We start from the raw sequence: 21,484 nt of genomic DNA on the forward strand, positions 1-21,484 counted from the left end.
AGGGGACGTCAACAATTCAAACTGGGGACTCAGACGTGAACTATGAGACACAGGGAAGTGGTTGAAACGGAGGAGGCGTGTGTAAACACTAAATACGTCACACCTCTGCAAACCGTCCTCTGACAACCTGACCGCTGTCTGACCGATGACCAGAGCTGCCATTCCTAGACAGAAAGGCTGAGAGTATTGTGAGATTGCTCAAGGTCAGACCCTCTGGGTTGCAGGAATAGGTGAAAAGCAGAGGAGAACAGACCAATGAAACACGAGGGGAAACATGAGGGATAAGATAGGGAGACAGAATCTGTCAGTCGGTAATTAGACCCATTTCTGTGTCCTATTACCATTCCCTGCCTGTTCCTATTATGATGGAGGCTTTATTGTTGACACAAATTTATGCATTGAGCGTACCAGTGATTATTTTTAACAACTATTTTCTCCAGAATAAAATATAAGACGAGAGGCCCCGTGCTTTCTTAATCTGCATCACTCGTGAGTCAGTCTTTGGAGTATCAGAAATCAGTGGAAGAAAAAGCTGTCAAAACCAGCGCCATTTGGGCGCACTATGTGGTCTGTCGAGACCGTGCGCCAGCTGGGAGCTGTTTTTTTTCTCTTCTGAAATGAGACAAAGTGAATAGGGGAGGGCGGCGGCGGGGGGAGACACATCCCGGAAAACCGGAATACGTTCCCGGTTTTTCCGTCCGCCCCTCTCACAGTTAAAGCGCTGGCACAGTGGCGCACTGAGGTGTGAAATTTATTTCAAAGACTGACACGCTGCATGAATCACTCTCGCTGTTGCCAAGGCAACACTTTGGCATATCAGCCTCTACCAACACTTTTAATCACTAACCTTTAGTCTTGTTTACAGTGCTTTGACAAGGCTGAGTGGGGGTGGCACGCAGACACACACACACACACACACACACACACATCCACACACATGCACGCATGCACACACACACACACATCCACACACATGCACGCATGCACACACAAACACACACACACACACACACACACACATACAAATTCATATCTTTCCACACATGCACACCTTTCTCATTTCCCCATTGATGTAGCCGGTTTATATGACATTACAAGTGGCTTATTTATAACTGCGGCTTCAGCGCGGATGCCCACTTGTCATATTGTCAGAAGACAGCTGTACAGTAATGGAGACAGTCTGGGGCCAGACATCATGTACTGTTATTGTTTTGGCTGGATATAAAAATCTGATAATCCAGACCGAGCGACTGGACTAAATATTAGCTGCAGCCTCGTTCTGCAGAAAGGAAGACGAGGCGCCCCGCACTGCTCGTCCCCAGACATTCGGGTTTTTATTTTCACTTTCCGCTTTCTTAAGGGACGTTCCACTCTGAAGTTACAGCAGTCATGCCGCTTTTAAAAAAAGAAATGATTTCCGCTGCTATACCATTTGGGAAAAAGAAAAAAAACTAATACAAGTCATCATCAGAGAGAGCCTCCGGGCCAATGGTGAAAAAAACAATTGAAATGCTGACCGCGTTTCCATCGTCCCCGTCTTCGCGATTTTGCTAATACCCACACCTATCGGTTTTGCGCTTAATTGCCATGCTGCGGGGACCCACTGTTATGTAACGCTCTCTTTGTTGCTGCTCCGAGCCGGCCGCACTTTGTCTTCCATTCTCCTCAGGATGGAGGGAGAGGCTGATAAGCTGTATTGCCTCTTTTTTTTTTACTCCCTGGCGTTCTCCCATTTTCTGTCTCCCTCCATTTATTCTTTTTTTTTTGTCTTTCGATATCTTTTTTTTTTTTTTACTGTACCGCGATGCGAGTGGTGGGGGGGAAAAAAACGCTGGTGATTAATCTGACACATTTACGACAAGACCGCATCTGCGCGTTTGTCAATTAAGCCAAATGAATGTGTTGACAATGCAAAAATCTATAAATTTTCTCTAGAGTCACAGTGATTTAATTGGCCTTGAAACCATCAGTGTAGGCAGCTCATGCCAGACAGAATCACAGATATCTTGTCATCGCTTAATGCGACTAATGGCATTTTTTGGTCCTTATTCAAGGTCAAGTATATGTAGTGAAAGCCAAGAAAGGGCTTATTTGGTGTTTCTGCATACAAGGTCACTTACAAGGCTGCGCTTAGCAAAAGTTTACTTCTTTCTATCTCTCTCTCCCTCCCTCTCTCTCTCTCTCTCTCTCTCCCTGATTTTCGCTGATGTCACTGCATCCTCAAAAACACTTTTGCCTTTCTCTGTCTGTGGTGTTACCTCTCATTATATCTCATTTTTCTCTGTACAAAGCATTTTAGGACAGAACCGTACAGCTTGTATTGTCACAGAGATAATCCCCACCTTCCCTCCCATCCCTGTCTGTCTCTCTCTCTCTCCCTCTCTCAGCTACAGTGCCACCTGGCTTCACCAGTCACATGACTTGGGGTCTGAGTGATTAGGAAGATAGTTTTAATCCAGTTTCCCTTCCAACAGAATGACTCTCCCCTTCCTTTCACCTCGTTCAACAGCATCGGCCGAACCCAGGCCACAGAAAAGCAGTGGCAGATAGCTGCAGAGGCATGGACAGACACTACCCTTAGCTTTCTGAAATCGTAAGTTGAATAATCTATTTTAAGAACACAAAAACAGAGCTATCCTTTTTTACAGTTCATGACCTTGTTCCCAATAAATAGGGTGTGCAAATGTGTTGTTTACATAGTCCCTTTGTAAGATATGTGTAAAACCACAAAAATGTGAGTAGAATGTTCTTGACTGTTCTTAGTCTCACTACTAATTGAAAGCCATGGGGTTCTGGAACACTGACTTAAAAAAAAAAAAAAACATTACAAAAAACCTGGTCTTCAAAGAGTTAACTGGTATTCTGATTTCAAGGTAGATGTTCCTCTTTAAAGGCCCAGTGCTCCCTGGTCCCCACACTACCCGCACCCCCCCCCCCCCATCTTTGTCTGTCTCCACGGCGCCCGTTTCCGTGTCAGCAGCCGCATCTGTGCCCTGATGGCCAGCTAATCGCCTGGTTCCAGTTCACAGAGGCCGCAAGGACGCCAGAGTGCCACCGAGGCCAAACCGGAGGAGGGGAGGTGCTGCCAAACTGACTAACTGCCAGCTGCCCCCCCCTGAGCGGGCCTATGTGGGAGTTTCTAACAGCCAACAGAAAGGTTAGCCACCTCAACCCCCAACAACCCCCCCCCCACCCCCCCTCAGATCCAGTCAGGCACTGTCACTCTCCTTTTTTAAGTATAATTTTGAAAATCCCAAACTCCCTAACCATTCATCATCAGTATAAACCTTTCAGCCTCTCTTCTTTCCCAGCAGGTTTATTGTACCAATTTGCTTCAGGGTTTTATTGGATTTCTGTTACTTTTCATTGGATTTTTTTGTTTTAGAGTGTCCTCAGTCTTCTTAGTCCGAGTCTCTTGCCAATGCAAATACCCCATCAGTTGACATTCTTGGTAACGGGAATTTTAACTATATTATACATCTTTCTTGGAATTACGTAGTAAAAAAATGATACTCATGGTGCTTAGCATTTGTAGTTAATAAATCTTTTCACTAGTAGTTCAATAGCTTTCTAGCACTGAAGACTCAGGCCTCCCTTCAAATGCATAAACTCTGAGTTCATAAAAAATTACCAAGCATAAATATGACATAGCCATGCGAAGCCTAAGTGCTGATACCAGGAAATGCTGATACCATATTGTGCTTTTCTTTTTTTCTTTTATAATGTGAGCATATTTGCAAGAAATGGAATAAGTTCCAGGAAGTACGGACTGTTGACAGTTTTGCATAAGATTTTCCAGCTTTGTTTTTCTCAAGTTGGCATGGTCCACCCAGGAAATGCACTGTGACATTATAATAACATTCTAAATAACTCACCCGAAGCCTGTGGGTAGAGATTGAATATACACTCCTGCCTTCCTATCCATTACCAGTGTCCCATGTCATTTTACTGCCATATCTAATAATCCTGGATGATGTTTCATTGGCCTACATACTATGCATGACACTATAGTACTGTATACTGTGTAGGCTTTCCATGCACCATGAACATGCTACCCATTATCCATGTATTTGACTAGAAGTACATCAGAAAACTGTAAGGAAGTTGAGACAATTTTTGTCTTGGTTCACTGTCTCATATTAACATATCGTGGATGTGACTGCTAACACAAACACCTCCACCTCCAGTATAATGTGTTGAAAATCTGCTTATTCTGACAGGGTCTCTATAATATTGTAACATGGCACTTTTTTGGTGCCATATTGCCAAAGAGCACCCTCTGAAGGTTAAGGTCCTGGTCCAGTTGATGCATACATAATTGGCTTTACCTGATGTCAGCCTTTGATTAAAGTTGTCATTTCGAACAGCTACTTCATTAGCGGGAATTTCATTGGCTCTGATGATCATCATCGTAGGAAGCTAATTACTTTCCATGATTAAGAAGTATATTTTATAATTTCAGTTTGAAGCAGGGATGTCTCACTTATCTGTAATGAATCAAATGCAGGGCCGAACTGTCTCTGTGACAGAGTGGGGAGATGTGGGAAAGCTCTGAGCAATGCACGTTGAGGTTTTACACAATTTTTCATGAGACCTGAGTTGAGCAAAATCAAGGGATCGTAATCCATTTCCACCAACCGGCTGTCATGTCTGAAAATGAAATGAATCATGGGATATACAACCGAACTTCCATTAATGCAGTTTTATTTGGGGGTGTATGTGCAGGGGCTCACATGCAAGTTCTCTTGATCTGGGGTGCACGTTTTCCACAATTTGGACATAGGCAATTCGTGAGTTTAAGGTTTTACTGTATGCAAAACTTCCTTGTCTCTTCCATATGTCTCTGACTAGCTTCAGAAGCTTGACGGGGTGTGGCCTGCAGGCTGGCTCATGTGGTGTTTTAGTTGCGCTCTGCTCAGTTAGAAAAACCCTCTATTCACTCGGTTCATTTGTCAGAAGTAGAAGCCGATCACAGTAGAATTCTCCCATTTGGTAAGTGAGTGTGAAAATAAGTGAGGAGGTCCTGCACTTTGCAGAACTTTAATGAGTTGCAGTTTTGCGAAAAGAGCTGAAGCTGTGGGATGATTTCTGGTGACTCAAGTGAAAGCGTTATGTCGCACTGGAGGTGGAGGGTCCCCTTTTCGTGTTCGAGTGAAAACGTGGCCTGATTATTATTCAGAATGATCTGGATGAAAGGAAAATACATTCTTTCTATCTGTGCCTTTCTCTCGCCCAATTTCTTCTATTTTTTTTTCCCCTCTCTCTGTCTTTGTTTTTCTCTGTTTCAGTATCACCTGGGACTGACTGTGGGTGTCCACAGGTCATCAGGCCCTAACGGGAGTTCTTGCGAGCCATTAGGACCGAGTCGATTGTGTGGGGCTTGGCTGCAGGTGTTCCTCTCTCCCGTGGAGCGAGAGATTGGACTAGCGTGTTTACTGAGTGGGAGATCGAGAGGCTTATTTGCGTGGTGGCTCAGCTGGTCCTCCAACCAGTCAATGAACTCCCTCACCGTCCCGAGAGTCGGTTAAAGAAACCGGCGAAACCGAGCGGCTTCTGCTTTTACCCTCCCGGAGTGTTTTCCCCCATTAATTCCTAGGAATACATTTTAATTCAGACTAAGAAACAACCAGAAATAGAGTCTTTATTCCACAGCAGAGTATGGCCTGAATCAGGGGAAGTGAAAGTCTGAGAAAAAGGATGAAAGGGCAATGTTACATTACATTACCGGCATTAGCAGATGCTGTTATCCGGAGCGACTTACACAACATCTATTTTGTTACATAGCATTTATATTGCAGCCATTTATACTGCGGGATATATACTGAAGCAATGCTTGTATATTGCTAGCACTCTCTTCAATTCACTACATTCATTTGAGCACTTGCCTTTACCTAGAAACCAGGTTTACTGCAGAAAACAGCATGGAAGGACGCTAGTCAGAAATTGTAGCAGACTGTTACAGGGTTATTGTGGATGCAGTGACCCCACCACTTGCCACCTACACCAAAGTGCATGTCAGCGACACACCAAAGTGAGTGTCAGGCAGGACAGTGGCTTAGATGGTGGAGCTGAAACAGGATAGCACTCCTCGGCATGCTGGGTAATTTCCCTGCAGCATGAAAGGATATGAGAAGTGTGTCATGTGACCGGACGAGCCGATAATGTCTCCTGGAGGGAGAGTCACCCCTTTTCACTCAGGCGGTCACTCTGGTGGCTGGTAGTGATTTTTATTTGGGGGAGGGGGGGGGGGGATGGTGCACAATGCTTTTGAGCTTTGGAACCAGTTGCCTGTGATGTAACATAAAAGATTCAGGACCTCCCATTTTTCAGCCCGGGGGGTTACATAACCGGAGATAAGTATAAGGGAAGGGAACTGCATGTAACTCTGGACCTGCATAAAATATTAAAATACCTGAAAAACGGCCTCACTTGCAATGCCTCGGTCTATAGTCCACACTAGTCCATAGTACATACAAATAGTATGTATGTTTGCATGTGTGTATACTATATATATATATATAGAGAGAGAGAGAGAGAGAGATTTGACGCATTTTAATTTCCTTTGGAATTTGAGAAAGAGTAAGGACTGAAAAGCAATGGATTAATTGGTCATTGGTTTTATATCATGTCACTTCCTCTTTTTGGGATCTTTTTGAGTACTTCTACAACAACAAAAACAAAACTTATTATGAAGTCATAAGCTTCTCTTTGATCTCTTTGCTACTGCCAGAATGATTCATTAACCGTAATCCAGAGAGAGAGAGAGAGAGAGAGGTTGGGTACACATCTGTGCTCATAGTCTTTTGCCAGAATTGGTTCTCTGGGTTTCATGCACTGTTTGTTACTGATACCCTTTCCCCCTGAGTGAACTCCTGTGTAATTTCAGTGAATAGGTGTTGTGGGTCTTTCGCAATGTTGAAGTTTCAGGACGTGTGCTTAACAGAGGGAAAAAGGGTGACACTGATTGATAATGCTGATTGGCCAGTGAGCTGTCTTGGAAAATCAATACCTTATTGAAATTCTCTGTCTGGCATTATTTCATATATTTCTTCTCTTTTTGATGGTCTTTATGGTGAATCTTGGGTATTACTCATCATCTGTATGAAGGTTGTATTTCCTCCTTAGGGTTGCTTTGCAAATCCACCTCTCTTTGGCATTTTTAGTGTGCCGATATTTGCTTGCAAGGTGCGATGACTAATACACAGCAGGAGGGTGCATCTGTTTGAGGACATCTTAGGTTCAAGTTCCCAAGTAACAAGTACTCAGAGATAAAAGCATCAGCATCCAACATGGCATCCGAAAATGGGGGATAGGATGATGCATTTGCAATATATTTATATTTTAACCTTCACCTTGAAGGTTAAAACAAATTAATTCAGTGTGCTTATGACATGCATGCAATTTGCACCTCCTGCTCTCTTTCTCGTAAAGATGCGTTCACACACACGCACACAAACCATCTATTTATTTTGCAACCAGTTCCGTGTTGCAGAAGTCACAGTGTGCACTGTATGCGACAGAGATATTCTCTGTAACTCAATACGAAACAAACATATGCTGGGTGTAAAACCAAATCCCTTAGCACATCCAAATGCAGAATAGGCTGCTCCATATTTAATACCAGCTGTTATTGGAGTGCTAATTGACTGTTATCACCTAACTTTTGTTCACGCAATAGGCATCTGAAGTTCCTGAGCCAGTGCTGTGAATGATATCCCTCCACCTTTCAGTATTTTCTTTCGAGCCCTGTTCCATGGTAATCCTGTCGTTCAGAGACCCTGATGTCAAACACACTCTGTTAATTTTGACACCATCAAGAGTGTGCACACATACACTCTTGATTTTGATTAAGATACCTTAAAATTGAGTGCAGTAATATTCATACAATCTTAAATCCAGTTTTAATCAATGAAATGAAAGTCCTGTTAGTTTTGACTGAAATAATATATATTTTATTCACATTTGTGTGGGAAGGAATAGCTTCTTTCTGCAGTGGGGTCTGTCTGAGCCACGTGGTCATTGGACTGCTAGTGAGGAGGGGAGGTAGGGGAGGATATAGAGTGAGGAAGTGGGGCATGTGTGGAGTGCTATATGGTGGTATAGGGTGGATAGATGGAGGGTAGTTTTCAGTGGTATAGGCTAGGGAGGAGGTAATATGGGGTGGTATAGAGCGAAGAGGGAAGGTGGTAATGTCCAGTGGTGCAGGACAGAGAAACAAGCCGAATATGAAGCTGGTTGAGAATGGGTATGGGAGTTTAAAGCTCACAACAGCATTGAACCCTGTTACCAGGTAGAGATGATTGACAGCTCAGGCAAAGAAATCAGAGGAAAAAAGAAAGATTGAGAGAGGGAGGAGGGAGGGAAGGAGGGAGGGCTAAGGATGTAGATTCACCTTCAGGTCAGGCCAAGCGAGTGGTTGCAGGTGCCAGAGAGACAGCACACTCCAATCCTCTAATTCACTGCTTTTATTCTCTCCCCTGTCCTTTCCCCCTGGTGATGTCTGTCTGTTCTCTTGTTTTATCTGTAGATTTATGACAAGGCTGGAGTGAAAGTAGACCAGTGGGGCATGCGCATGTGTGTGTGTGTGTGTGCATGTGTGTGTGCGCTTGTGTGTGTGTGAAGTTTAGTGTATGTGTGTGCCTGTGTGTGTGTGTATGCATGTGTATGTGCAGATTAGTGTATGTGTGTACGTGCGTGTATGCATGTGTGTGTGTGTGTGTGTGTGTGTGTGTGTGTGTGCGTGCGTGTATGCGTGTGTCTGTGTGTGTACATGTGTGTGTGTGTGTGTGTGCATGCATATGTCTATGTGTGTGTGTGTGTGTGTGTGTGTGTGTGAGTGTGTGTACGTGTGTGTGTACCCCAGCAGATGTGCAGTTAATCTGCACATTTCCACCGAGATACTGTGGTCTTCGTACGGCTGAGCCAAGCCAGGCTGCACGTGCCCAGATTCCAACGTGCTCACCTCCCGCCATCACAGATGGCGAGCAGCCTGCCTGCATGGAGAAGAACACTGGGGCACGTTAGCGAGCAGCCCCACAGGGGGAGCAGTGGGAACAGCCAGGGAGCAGCGCAACACAGCAATTTAGCACACACACACACACACACACATACACACGCACACACGCGCACACACGCACACACACACGTATACACACACACATACACACACACACACACACACACACACACACACAAACACACACTCGTGCACGCACGCATAAACACACACACTTGACTTATTCAGTGGCCTTGAAGTATTCCAGGTCTTTAGGACCTTCAGTTGAAAAGAATACAGGCAGTGTATTTTAGTGTCCCATAATCTTGTGATTGTTTGATGTGTATACCAGTATATGGAGCTTCCAAATTGCTGTAGGATCTACTCCTCGTTTCTCCTATCCTGACAGGAAGTGGACCGCCTTTGAGGGACTACTTCACCTGATAAGAACTTTCCACTTGGTGGGGATTATCTTTGCAGCCTTTCAGCTGGTTCAGTTTTCTGTATTCACTGGCTTTGATGAACTGGAAAGTCTGAATATATTATTCATTGAAGGTCATGTTGGGTTTTTAAATCCTCGTTGTGCTCTTAGATTTCATGTAAAAGCATTACTTTTGCTAACTGACACCAGTATATTTTGTTTATTTGAAACATTCCAAAATTATAAAAATAAAAATAAAAACCTCTACATTTGCAGAGGTTCTTATCATTTATCCCAGTATTGGAAACTGGCAATGCCCTCCACCAACAGGAATGTGTGTTTTGTAAAAACCTACATGGTCTGTAAAAACATAAATATGAAAAAGGCCATGCTTTTCTGAGGCTGAAGCCAGCTGGCTTTTGGTTTGCCAGGAAGAAACTATCAGGGTTAATGATTTTTTTTTTTATTACATAAGAGAAACTGTCTTTTTTTTGCTCTGAATTGGATATTATCAGCATTCTTATGTTTTCAACAACAGTTCATATTTTTGTTTTTCTGTCAGGAGGAACCAGAGAAAATCCAGTTTATTAATTTTACTGCCCCCTCTCTCCCCCCTGTTCTCTAGCTGTGTGTTTTTCATATGGGAGTAAATATCATCATCTCAGCTTCAGGATTTATACTCCTTCCTGGGCTGTATGCATAGGCACAGCCATGAGGCCAGACAAAATCTGTTCTCTTATTTCACTGTTGCCTTACCTGATTAAGGGATTCCTTACTCCCTTATTTGATTACATCACAGGAAGAATAAATTGCAGAGCGAAAGAGACATCTGTTAGTTTCCTTTCATGACATTTTAGAAAACCCTTGCGGTGTTTTCAATCTGGCATCTGGATTAAGGATCTCCATGGACTTGATTTTTAGTCAGTGCCTTTAAAGTTAAGTACTAGATGAGACCATGCAGCAATGTTTTATTAACCTTAACGAAGACATGTTAAGTATAACGTGAGCACGTACCATTTCTGAGTCCATGAAGTTTTGTTACATTTGAATTTCCTATATCCCTCACAGTTCTTACCATTGTGATGTTTCCTTTTCACATGGTGAAAATATAGAAGGCACATTTTGTGTAGGCTTGTTTTGAACATTGCATCCTTAAGCAGGCCTACACAATTTGAAAAAAAATGCAGTCCTGGAACTTCAGAGACACATTTCAGATCTTTCAAAGTTATGTAAATGCATGTGCAGAATTTGAATGTCAAATACAAATAATTAGCACTCAAATGCAAAGTTTAAAAGCAGAGGTTTCATTGCAGTTATGAGGATGGTTAGGGTTCCATTTGTCATCTGTGAAATTCCTTTCAGAAAAATAGCTTTCCCACAAAATGTTAATGGGATCGTTAAAAGGAAGGGCTGCTTTGATTTATAAACTCCAGCACTTAATTGCGCCTAACAGAAGGAAGATGGAGTGTCTTAAATGAATGCTCTCCCCCTGTCTGGCTCTGAATCTTAACCAATGGCTGCAGCCTGACCTCTCGGACTGCTCCAGAAGCCAGCGAGCCACCTACGGTTCCCAGCGGTAAATGAGGGGGAACCCGGATCGCGCAGACAGAACGCCGGGCAGGGGGGCCCGGATCACGGCCCTCGTCGCCATGACAACGCACATCCAGTATCGACTGCGAAGAGCCGTTGCTATGGAAACCCCAGATGCCTAAAGGGGGCTATCGTTAATTGCGGGGAACGAGGGAGACAGAGAGCGCCGCGTCTCTGGGCCGGAGTTTCGTGGCGCAGTGAATCGGCTGATTGGCAGTTTCGCGCTACCTCTCCACGAGGCAGATGCGGCCGCTGTTTTCCCAGATGGGTCGTCTTTGAGCTTTGATCAATGCTCGCCGAGCAGGACTGCAGAGGAGAGGATGGCGCGAATGATGCATTGCGTGGCTTCGCTTTTCTGCTGCGCACCGTCGCTTATTTTACACAGTTGACTCTTGATAGCGTGCGTGCGGCTACATATGTGTGCTCTCGACTGCTGCGACATCACGCACTTAGCCAGGGTATGCACATAACAGAAATAAGGAACGTCAGTGTGTGATGTAAATGGGACCAGCTGCATGCTATATGCAGTAAAATGGGGATTGCAATTATGAAATATGTTAATTATAGGGAGTTGACTGTATCATCCTCAAAGGCTTTTTACTGTCACCCTTGGGAACTGGTTCCCTGCCAGTCACAGTAATAAAACCAAAATGACTCTGTCCTGTTCTGATGCATGCTAATGTTGTGCCATAAAAACTGCAGTACTCTCTCTCTCTCTTGCTCTCTCTCTACCCACCTCCCTCTCTCCCTCTCACTGGTGAGGTGAGGATGTGGAGGAGGCTCAAACTGCTGTTCCTGAGCAATTGGAACATATTTTCTGATTATAGGGATTTGTAAATTCCCTGTAATTTCCCTCAGATTCTCTTGCACAGAAAAAAAACAAAAAACATAAAAACAACAACCAGTACCGCAAAAAAACTCTCTTGCAACATGTTGCTTGGAGCCAGAGTGATTGCTACTCCCTTTTTCCCATGATGGGTCCAAACCAGTAAACACAACCCAACAGCCCTTCGTCTTCTTCATTGGTGAATTTATGGGTGCATCTCAGACTTCAGAGATGCACACCACAAACTACAGGACAGGAAAGGACCATAGAAAGCAGCAGACATAGAGTAGCTATAAATATTACCAGTTTGCTATGTGATGCATCACTGTCAACTTTTGAGAATCATGGTTAAATATTCTTGTCACCTCTTCTGGGTATTCAGTCTTCGATTTGATATTGGGTGCTAGTAACAGCACTGAAATGGGATATCATGGCAGTGCTGCAGTTTATCTAAAGGGAATTATTCTCTAGTGTTGGTCTTTTGGTAACCTAGAAGGACTGTGAAATGATCTGAATTCTTTTCATTCCAGGATAACAGAGGAGTTCCAGTTTTATTTTAGTGTCTATTTCTATTTCACACAAATGTAGGCCAACAGTGGGGGAAAAACAGACCTGTGTGGCCTGCCATACAATCCCTTGGTCCCAGTTGGCTCCCTTATGCCTCGGCTCACTGAACTTAACAGGAACTACACACACCCCTTTACAGCAATTACAATTCACCTATTAAAGCCTGTCTAGTATAATGGCATGCTACTTTACATGGCTGTTCACTGAGGTCTTTGAGCATCTTCGGTACCCTCAGAAATAGACATTCTTTAGCACAGGTATGTACCGATGTTTGGAGGTAAGTGAATCCTCTGGAGATCTGCAGGTACGAGTAGAGTTGAAAGGAAAACAAAACGGGAGAATGAGCCTACAGGCCGACCCATCCCCAGAGAGTTTTTGCTGTGGCGAGGGTTAGTGTGCAGTGCAGTCCCCACTTACATGTCCACTGTACACGCACACATTAAAATACACACCGATGGACACACGCATATGCAAGCAGTGGCTACATACTGCACACGCACGTGCATTTATAATATGTCATACACACATACTGTACATCTGAGTAGACACAGACTGCGAAAGATACGTACACTCTCACAGTCACAGTACTGCCCACATATACACAGACTGTATATGTGTGCTCACGAGCATAAATTCACACTCAAGCATACGCGCATATAAGTGTGTGTGTGTCTGTGTGTATGTGTGTGTGTGTGCCAGCTCTAGGATTTTGGCGGCCCTAAACAAAAAACAAACGAGGATGTAGCAATACTGGGGGTATGACAAAAAAAATTAGCCAACCTTTTTTCTGTGTGATTCGAAATAGCAAATTAGGTACTAGATAGAACGCTAACTAATAGCTTATCTTCTAGCTTGGTTTAGGGGTTCCCCGAAAAACCGTGTATCCGCCGAGTGAGCTAATGTTAGCCACCTGTGCAATTCACAACTGCTAGCTAGTTGGGCAGCCAGCTACTTGCTCACAGACTGCAAAGTGGGGCTACATAGTTAAATAACATACCAGTAAGTATACGTACACAGGCGCAAAAGCACAGTGAACAATAATTTAATGGCATTGTATCCAATAACGGGTTGACACAGCACAATGACAACGGACATGGAAATAGGGTACAGCTGTGAGCTCAGGTGCAGCAGCGAGCACAGTTACACTGGCTCTGTTTAGGTGTGTGTGTGTGCGTGTGCGTGCACATGTGTGTATGTGTGTTATACATACATTTATACATGGCAGTGTGGATCAAAGTTCAGGCCAGAAGACTGTTGGTGTGAGAGTAACCTGACTTAGTTTTTGCTAGTCTTTTGTGAAAGTTCTGCTGGCTTGGCAGACAAAGATGGCCACCTCTCCAAAAATGCCTCCTTAACAGATCTCTTTCTGCTTTATCTCTAATTAAATGTGTTCAATGACTGCATAATCAGGAGCAATTAAACATGCTATTAACACTGAATTATGCATTGGCGACAGTTAAGTGAGAGGAGAGCAGCGAGAAGCAGAGAGCAAGGAACTGGATCCCAGCTATCGTTGGGTGCCAGCCCTCACGCTGACTTTTACCACAGAAACAGCCAGTCTCTCACGGGAATGGTGCGACGTTGAGAGCATTGCTCTAAACAGCCACTCCAGCCTCGAACTAGACATGAAAACTACTGCAAGCACCGAGCAATGACAATAGTCATCAATACATTCCTCCAAGCAATTTCATTATTTGTGAAAATACATATCACGTCAGACACAGCATTCCAAACCATGATGCCAGTCATCAACACATTACTCCAAATGACTAAATCATCTGTGAATGTATCACTTCTGACACAGTACTCCAAACAATGACACCAGTCATCAACACATTACTCCAAACAATTAAATCATTTGTACTGTAAACGTGTTGCTTCAAACACAGTACTTTGCACAATGACACCAGTTGCATATATGACACTAGGTCCTCACCTTACAAACCTTTCCTGTACTCCTACATTTTTTTCTTCAGATAACCAGACACTGCCTTTGTCTGAGAGGCATATTTTGTTCAGTCTGTGACCCGCATTCCCAGTTTTCAAGTAGAGCTGACAATGCGTGAGAACCTTGCTATTGTTCTGTCCTCCATGGTGCCAGCAACTATTTTAGATTTGCTTAGTGTGTAGATGATACTAGGCACATAGGGGAGAGTGCTGACCGAGCAGATTAGCCCATTTAAATCCAAACAGCTGGGGTTTTGCACAGAAAATACAGCTGTCTGACAAAAGTTTGTAATAAAATTTTGTGTTTTGTATTTTGATTGGGATCATTTGGGGATAGTTCTTTGTAATGTTTATTTATCTATGCTTAATGTTAAGAATGTTCTCCAATATTCTTGCAATTACTTGACAGTTTAAACAATGCAGGTGTCATTCTGGCATTAATGTTGTTGTGTTGTGTTGTTGTCCTTACAGTGACACTTGATAGGGTTCTCTGTTCGCTCCCCCCAATGAAGGACTGGGTATCTACAGGTCAGGAGTTGTCTTCAGTGTCAGAGTTGTCAAATTGGCGCTATAGCTAGCTCCCGGTAGTACCATGTGCACTGAAGAATGTCATATGCTTACTGAATCACAGCTGAAAACATTGTATGCTCTTCAGCTCCAGAGCTTACACAGGGGTATAGGTGGTACAGCAATGATATGAGTAGCAATTATGCAACTTTAAATTGTGGAGAAAATCGGAAATGAATTGTTAATTGTAATAAAATAAAAACATCACAGACAATAATACTTGGTTCTATATTCTTTCAGAATACAAGTGACAATCCTGTCCTAAAAGTGAAATGGGCTGTCTCACAGAACCAAAACTCCATCATGGGCTGACTATCCTCTACAGAAAGTTAATTTCTGTGCATTCATTTTCCATCAAAGTGATGTATAGTCAGTTAACTCACATTTTACGCACAGGAATGTTAAGTTTGAAGCGACAATGTGTTTTTAACCGGTTTGCTATGCAGACCCAAGGGCTGTTTCTTTCAGGGAGCACATTGAATGTAAGTGTATGTAAAAAATATTTGTTCATTGATTCTGGGGTGGGAACCATGACAACGGATGATAATACAAAATAAAGTTAACAATATTTTCATTGTATTACATTTCCACAACCTCCTTACTGTAAATGATAACACCTATTATCCCCTACTATTCTTTTATAATCTTTCTGTGGAGGGAGTATTGCTTGACTCTTGTGAGTAAAATGAACCTCACCTATCATCTGCAGGATTGTTTCCACAAAGCAAAATGCCACCTGCAGTATTCAACCTCTAAGCTTCAGGCTCATGGAAACATAAACAGAAGTTGTTGAACTACAGCCTTTCCCAAAATGTAAAACAGTAACCGTTTGCTGTTTTTTTTTCTCTCCCAGAAATGAAAAGCAATCGTGGGGTCTGGGCTCTTCTTCTCGCCGTCCTCAGTGCTATCTTCAGATCCGCATCGTGCTGACAGTGCGGAGCAGCCAGCGTGACGACGGGAACGAGCGGGGTTGGGGGGTGGGGGGGAGAGACGTGCAGGGAAAGAGGTTAGCCACTTTCCTGCTTTTGCACGCTGCGTATTGAGTCCCAAGGTCACTGTCCTCAGCCGTGAAGGAGAAAGGCAATGCATATTCAGCAGTCCTGAGCGTTTTAGTCCCTCTCCTTGTCCAGTTAGGGGAGCGAGCTCGCAGGAGACTGCTCGCTCTTTCAGTGTCTGTTTGTCTACGTGTCCGAATTCAGGAAATTGACAGGTTCACTTTTAACCATTTTGCATTGTGGTAATAGCTTGCCGCAAACCCATCATAATGTATTACAGTTTGTCTCGAGATTTCGCATTGAAAGGGGGTCATTTAGAGAGAAATATAACAGAAATGACAGCGTGTAGATTCGTGGTTAATGCACATTACCCTATTTTCCACTGTCCTCTCTTTCTCTATTTGACACTGAGAATTCCCTCAATGTTCCGGTAGCATTGTAGCAATATTAAAAGCAATGCGACAATGTTTTTGGTACAGCTTAGGAACTGTGTATTTGTAGTGGTCAATGGCTACAGTCGTGATGCAACAAAAAATGATTGAAGAAATAAAAAGAGGTGTTATGTAATCTGACAATCTGGGGGGGAAAAAAAACAAGGGAGAGACTCATTTTGTCATCCTAGATATTTTCCAGTGTATTATCAATCTGGAGGACGAGAGTCACAAATATGTTTTGGAGCCCTTGGACAAAAAGGAATTAGTTTAGGTAAGACAGGGTGAATATCCAGTTTTTTAAATATATCAGCATGATTTAAGACTATATCTAGTAGTTTGTTTGCACAAGAAATGAATGGAATGTTCATTTAATATGATCAGTAATCTGATGATTATTTTTTAACATTGTTTGAACTGTTTGTGAACATTGTAGAAATTGGTAAATTATCACAGGAATGTTCAAGCAATATCCTAAACGTGTCAGTTTACTTTTGTTGAACTGGGTGCATACACCTTTTTATTTATTTATTTATTTATTTATTTATTTATTTATTTATTTATTCAATGTTGTAAACATAGGAAACATAGGAAGATAAAATTGCTATGGGTCAAGACTAAACCAAAATCAATGGAAATGCTTGTCCTTACACACCTAAACACACTAACATAGACAATCTTATCTTGATGTTGAAGCCCACGTAGATATTTTCTGCCTGTTTACATCAACCCCCCCACCCCCCCCCCCTCCCCACCCCACCCCACCGCCACCCCAATTCCTGAAATAAATATGTGGCTACATGGGAAGTATTTCCATTGACTGCATTGCTTGATCTAAAGTTCACTACTTTGGAAAACAGGATGTTGGTTATCTGGTTCCTTGTGATTACATCTCCCCCTCTCTTCAGCACATGCTTTCGCAGATATGTATTCCTCAAACTGGCCTTTCCGGCCAATTCCCAGGAATAATCACTCTGATGACTGTTTTGTACCCATGCCCTCTCTTTCTCTCTTGAATTTTTCTGTCTGTTTTTCTTTGGTCCCACTAGTGCAGTGGAGCCAGGCTTTCCTCAGAATCAATAGGGACACTTTCCTCTATTTAAGTCCTTTGAATGTCAGGGTCCGTGAAGCCGAACGTTGGATGGACGGAAGGAGGATTCATGGCCCGAGACTGGACTCCCAAATGCCCAGCCCTCTCTGTTGAAACTGCCTGTCCTTGGTTCTGGAAGAGAGCATCAACCCACTGTTCTAAAAACCGTACGAGCCATCAGGAATCAGGCTGCAGGCTTTCCATACAGGGGAGAGAACATTCTAGAAGAGAGATGGACTTTTTATTCGATCTCTGTGAGGAAAGACTGCCTGACATATTTGAGCCAATCAAAGCCCTGAATTTACCAAGTGCAGTGGGTGGAGTGGGGGTGAGAACGGGGGTGAGACCAGGGGAGGGGGCCTCAGACAGTTGGGAAAGGTGACAGTGTTTTTAAGCAGAACTGTACATAACTGGCTGTCTGATATGAAGCATAACGTACATGGCAAATTTATATTTCCAGGTGGACAATAAAATCTATTATATTCTATTCTGATTCAGAAAATGGCAGACAGACTGCCAGACTTGTTCTTGTTGAGTTTCTTAGCTTTTCTCCCTACCCCTCCAATCCCTAGCAATGTATGCAATGTAATGTCATCCCGACTTTATCCATCCTTCTCATTCAGGTTAATGTCATCGGACTATATGGTGCAGGACTAACATTTTCCCTTGTTCATTGTTTTTTAATTTCACAAACAGAGATACTCTTTTGGTGCCCCCCTCCTAATTCAAAGTCGATATATTCTTACTCTATGTGCATTTTTATCTTATGTAAACACTACAAATGACTGTGACAGTGAAAGTCGCTTTGGAGCACAAGCAGAAACACTTTTTTGTGTTTTACGATAAGATATGGTAAATGGACTGCATTTATATAGCACTTTTATCCAAAGCGCTTTACAATTGATGCCTTGCATTCACCAGAGCAATTAGGGGTTAGGTGTCTTGCTCAGGGACATGTCGACATACCCAGGGTGGGGGATTGAACCGGCAACCCTCCGACTGCTATGTCGCCCCTAGATGAAGAAGATGATTAGTTTTTCAATGATTACTTTTTTAGCTGACAGTTATCTAGAATGTTTATAGGAATGTCCATTCTATAACCCATGTATACCATGTATATCATATGCCCCCAAATATTAGCCATTAAAGAATAATTATAAGAGTACAAGAGAAGAATCACACTCAGTACAAGAATGAACCCATTCAAACTTTTTTTACATGAACTTTTTTTTGGTGACAGCCTTTATCCAGGAAAAATTGCATAACTTAGACATATTACCTTCTGACAATGGATCTTCACTGAAGCAATTCAAATTTGTTTGCTGAAGCAATTAAGATTAGGTAACATGCTTGTGTTGGGTGTGCTGGCAGTGCCCTACGGGACCTCACATCTGTTCAATCCTCTGACTGTTTGTCCTAGCTGCGGCCCCCAGGCAAACGGGGAAACAGCGCTGAGACATTAGACGTTGGCAGAGGTGATTTCCCAGATTTTAGCCGGATCAGACGTTCAGCGGGTGGATGAGAGGATGAGGGTGGGATCACGGGGCTAATCCCGTTACTCTGGGGTTATTTGCCGGGATATTGCAATCATGCCTCCTTGTCCTAATTCTCCGGCGGCTCACCCCTTACAGCCACCGAGGCGGGGCTGACAACTCTCCCTTTGGGAATTCAACCTGTTTGTTGTTCATTTGCACCTGCTCAACGTGTGGCTAGCACATGCTCACATGTGTGATGAGTTGTAGAGGTAGAGGTACAGCTACACAATGTCTCTGGCTTTCAATTTGGATGCATTTTTTTTATAGTGAAATTGCTCAGAGCAAAGTACCAAGACAACACCAAAAAAAAAAAAAAAAAAAAAAACAGCTGACAGTAATCCATTAGATGTCCAGTCACCGCATAGAAAATTGGTTTCACCGCACAAAAGAAAAGCAGTTACTTTACTAATACATCACATGACATGTATTCCTCAAACCAGGGAGTTTAAGAACATTGGGACTCATTATCATTAGCTAATGATAGAGGAGAGGAGACTGAGAGAAAGACCCCACCCCAAAGGCATGTGAACCAGTAACAACCTCATGAGAAGGAGTATGGAACAATCCAAAGTATTTTTTTAAGCCAGAAAACATTTGACCGTTGAACAGGACAACACAGGCATCACAGCAAGGAAACAGGAGATCCAGACCTGGGACTGTAGGTCCACCCCTTGCTGTCTCCTGTGTTTGACCTCTTTGTTTTTACAGGATTTGCATGGCTATAAGCTTCAGCTTCAGATGTTCTATTGCTTTATGATCCAGACAGAAGCTCCTCTCAGTGCAGTGCTTAAACAGTTCAATAATGACACTGTGCTGACAGCGGAGTACCTTGCTTAAGGGCACAACAACAATACCACACTGAGAAGAATCTGCAGACCCTTAGAGATCGCACAGAGCTGCAGAGAGCTCTCTCTCTCTCTCTCTCTCTCTCTTTTTATCTCTCTCTCTCTCACATGCACACACACACACACACACACACACACACAGGCATGCATATGTTCCAAGCCCTTTTGAAGAAGCAAAGGAAGGAGACATTACATGGATACAGCATACAAACATGATTCATGTCACACATAATGTAACATGTGGCATGCTAAAACATTTGTACATCTGTCGTCACACCCTGGCATGTGTCTGTAGGCCCCTTGGGGGCGTCCTCTAAGGGTTCTGGCAGAGACGATCAGTATGAGAGCCCTGAGGCATGGCCCCGTGTTCCTTCATCCCTGACGCCCCTTTCATATGTCTTTAGTGAAGAAGATGAAGAGGCGGCATGCGAAACCTCTTCGAGGGCGGTGGCCTACTTTTCTGATTATTTTGTTCTTAAACCTGCCATGCGTTGTCTTCTCTGTTTCCTCCGCCAGGCGTGAAATAAACCGTCACCATGGCTACAGTATGTCTGTTGGGTAAGTTGGCTGGCAAACTTCCCAGGAAAGTTATTTGAGGGTATACTTCCTGGGTGAAGTTTCCAGCCACCCAATATTGTGTACACAGACACACATGCTCTTTGTTGATTTAAAAAAATTTTTTAACACAACCCCCCCCCCCCCCAAAAAAAAAAAAATGAATCAGAACTTGTGCCTCGTTTAGCACTGCTGTGCCACTTACACCACTTACACCATTTTTTGTTTTTTGTTTTTTTACAAAGAACACAAGAACTTGGGGCTGTGTCAAACAATAGCTGGACCTCCACATATAACTGACCAGACTTTGTGTTATCTGTTTCAGTCCTATTATGGCTATCAGTTATCAGGCTTCTCATCTAATCTTATCAAATGTAGTTGTACAGAAGAAACTTTAATGAGAGGTGTATCTCTTCTTGATGGCAGGTACCACTCCAGTGGAGTCCAGGTTGACTTAAGCCCACCCTTGTCCAGCTGAAGCAATGTTACTTGTACTCTTCTGCTGTGAACTCCTGGTCATAATCAGCTAATTACACAGCCCAGGTTCCAACACGAACAAACGGCTGTGGTCAGGTTCAGTTTTGTTGGTTTGGACCCCATGCACCTCTGTATAATACACTTGAGGGTGCTTCTTAATTGAAGCTTTGTGAAAGGTAAAAAAAATGGGATACTTATTATTATTATTTTGCTTTTGACCACAAATTAAAATCCTGATATTTTGCAATCATCAGAAGAAGCCCCAGGTCCTCTCATCTCACTAGAAATAGAGAAACTCAGTCCGGAGTCATTTTGACAAGCACAAGATGAACAGGTTTATGTAACCCTGCAGTCTGTCCTGCTGCACACAGAGTGCGGCCAGGAAAGCTATCTGTATTATACAGAGGTTGCGTAATATTTAGTGTATCCAGTAACCGGAGGAGTGAGCGGAATTTGAATGAGGCTTTTTGACTCACTGAAGGGTTCCTTTTTTAACGGCTGGAAATCACACTTTCAAGTGTCTGGACTGGATGAATTACTCTATATATTCATGTGCACGGGTGGCTGTGAACACAGTCATCAGCTGATGTCATTTCAGATCATCTGATCTGCATGAGGTACACAATGACAGTGCACACAAATG

At 43.2% G+C, this 21,484-nt stretch overlaps 1 long non-coding RNA gene across 4 annotated transcripts in view; it reads left to right on the forward strand.

Annotated features, from left to right (window-relative positions):
• LOC135256448 (uncharacterized) overlaps positions 1-17,068 on the forward strand; it is a 28,238-nt gene extending 11,170 nt beyond the window's left edge. For 2 of the 4 annotated variants that reach the window (XR_010330435.1, XR_010330437.1), the window contains 3 exons: positions 2,510-2,593; positions 3,023-3,157; positions 14,818-17,068. This is a non-coding gene — a long non-coding RNA (uncharacterized LOC135256448). The remainder of the gene's footprint in view (positions 1-2,509; positions 2,594-3,022; positions 3,158-14,817) is intronic. The other 2 variants (XR_010330436.1, XR_010330438.1) reach the window with 2 other exon arrangements.
• The last annotated feature ends 4,416 nt before the right edge of the window (positions 17,069-21,484 follow it).

Source organism: Anguilla rostrata, chromosome 6 (genome assembly GCF_018555375.3).
Source record: "Anguilla rostrata isolate EN2019 chromosome 6, ASM1855537v3, whole genome shotgun sequence".
NCBI classification, from domain to species: domain Eukaryota; kingdom Metazoa; phylum Chordata; class Actinopteri; order Anguilliformes; family Anguillidae; genus Anguilla; species Anguilla rostrata.